Source organism: Galeopterus variegatus, unplaced genomic scaffold (assembly GCF_000696425.1).
Source record: "Galeopterus variegatus unplaced genomic scaffold, G_variegatus-3.0.2 Scaffold1283, whole genome shotgun sequence".
NCBI classification, from domain to species: domain Eukaryota; kingdom Metazoa; phylum Chordata; class Mammalia; order Dermoptera; family Cynocephalidae; genus Galeopterus; species Galeopterus variegatus.
In genome coordinates, this window is record NW_007727394.1 from 303,704 (window position 1) to 305,807 (window position 2,104).

Genomic DNA, 2,104 nt, shown 5'->3' on the forward strand with positions numbered 1-2,104 from the left:
AAAAAAAAAAAAAGAAATATCCATTTTACAGATTCATTTATTCATCAGATGTTGGTTGAGTATCTACTATGTGCCAAGCAACCCAAGAGGTGCTGGGGGGAGCGGGGAATAACAGAAAACAAGACAGACCTGGTCCCAGCGTGGTGCTATGACTTTTGTGGACCCCTTCCTCCATAAAAGTTGTTAAAATTATATTTACTACTCCGTTGGTATAAAGTTGAATGTATTCATAGTACATATTAAGACCTTTTCTTCCAACTACAGGTTCACATATTTTCTTCTGATCTCAAAAGAAACTAAAACATTTTTGTGGGCCTCTAAAACCATGTAGGACCCTGGCATAGTGCCCACCAAGCCTGGTGGAGTCTTGTGCATGGGCCCTGGTCTCAGGGCTTGGTGAGAGGGTGGGGACACGCCAGACAGCCAGCAAACAGGACGATAAGTGTGCGTGCTGTCCGAGGGGTTAGGGGTGTCGGAGGGGACCCACGGCTGGGTGCCAGAGTGGAGAATAACCTAGGGTCTCACTTAGAAAAGGCGATGGGGATGGCGATTTCCTGAGGATGTGGCATTTAAACCAGCCCCAAAGGATGAGGAGGAACCAGCGATGTGAAGAGCAGGGACAAGCACATTTGAAGAGTCAAGGTCACGCCTAGCTTTGGTGCAAGCATCTGGGTGGTGGAGACATTTCTGAGAGGGGAAGACTGAGGGGCACTGATGTGGGGGAAATCAGAGTTTGGTCTCAGCTCTAAAAGGGTACTTCAAAACATTTTTGGAAAAATAGAATTAGGAGATAAGAATCTTTCTGTGAACTTTTTTTTTTTTTTGTCCTTTTTGAGACCGGCCACACCGCGCTCAGCCAGTGAGCACTGTGAGCGCACCAGTCATCCCTATATAGGATCCGAACCCGCGGCGCTCGGCCCTTTCTGTTAACTTTTTGAAGTATCCTTGTATGGAAGCTGTTTCAAGTAGAAATGGCCAAGAAGACACCTGTTGTGAAGTGCATGCTTTGGACTGAATATCTGTCTCCCCCAAAATTTATATATTGAAGTGCTAACCTTCAATGGGATAGTATTGGGGGGGGCCTCTGGGAGGTGATTAGGTCATGAGGGTGGGGCCCTCATGATGGGATTAGTGTTCATATGAGCAGAGGAAGAGACCAGAGCTCGATCTCTTTCTCTCTCTATCATTGAGGACACAGTGAGAAGGCTGCTGTCTGCAAACCAAGAAGAGTCCTCGCCAGGAAGCAAATCTGCCAGCACCTTGATCTTGGACTTCCCAGAACTGTGAGAAATAAATGTCTGTTGTTTAAATTACCTGATGTATGGTATTCTGTGCTAGCAGCCCAAGTTAGACAGTGGGCAACTGCCTCCTTGTCTGGAGAAACTTGTCTAGAGGTGGGATTCCATGCTAGAAACTTGTCTAGAGTGGTAGAATTCAAAGCCTAGGCAAGAAGAGAGAGTGGGGGCGGCTTTGAGTTTGATGAACACCCAACAGTAGGGAAGGGCAGGACGGGTGGGTCAGGACGGGTGGGCTTGGTCCCCCTGTGCTCTGCTGAGTCTCCCTCCAGCACACCCCCCCCATCAGGGTGGTTTATCCAGGCTGGGAGTGAGGGGGACTGCCCTGTGCCTCCTACTCCTGCCACCCACGCCCACTGGGCTTTGTATACAAAGTGGGCACAATCGACTCCTTGTCAATAGTCAGGGCCTGAAGCATTTTTCCATCTGTGCTCTGTCTGTCCGCCTCATGACCCAGGAATTATTTAGAGATAACAGACCAGAGGGCAGTCTGTCGTGATGAAAATGGAGTTTTTCTTCCAGAGCCAATTGACCCAAAGGCAGATCAAGCCTGTGACCTTGGACCCACAATCTATCAGAGTGATCACACCAGGCCATGGCTGGGGAAATTAATCCATGACAGTGTCCACAGTCAGCAGACAGTTTCTGTTGTATAGAAACCTTTCTCTGCCCTCCTCCACATGGGGGTGTGGATCACACATCCTCAGTAGGGGCACGGGGCCATCCACTGGGATGTGGGAATAAATATTAGAACTTTGTTAATAATTAGGGTTTATCTTGACCTTCTACATTTTTCTATTTTTTTTTTT

The 2,104-nt window shown here is 47.9% G+C and overlaps 1 protein-coding gene across 3 annotated transcripts in view; it reads right to left on the reverse strand.

Annotated features, from left to right (window-relative positions):
* Positions 1-2,104, reverse strand: part of LOC103593138 (chromosome unknown open reading frame, human C17orf80) — a 39,296-nt gene that overhangs the window by 1,824 nt on the left and 35,368 nt on the right. The gene's annotated exons all lie outside the window — the stretch shown is intronic.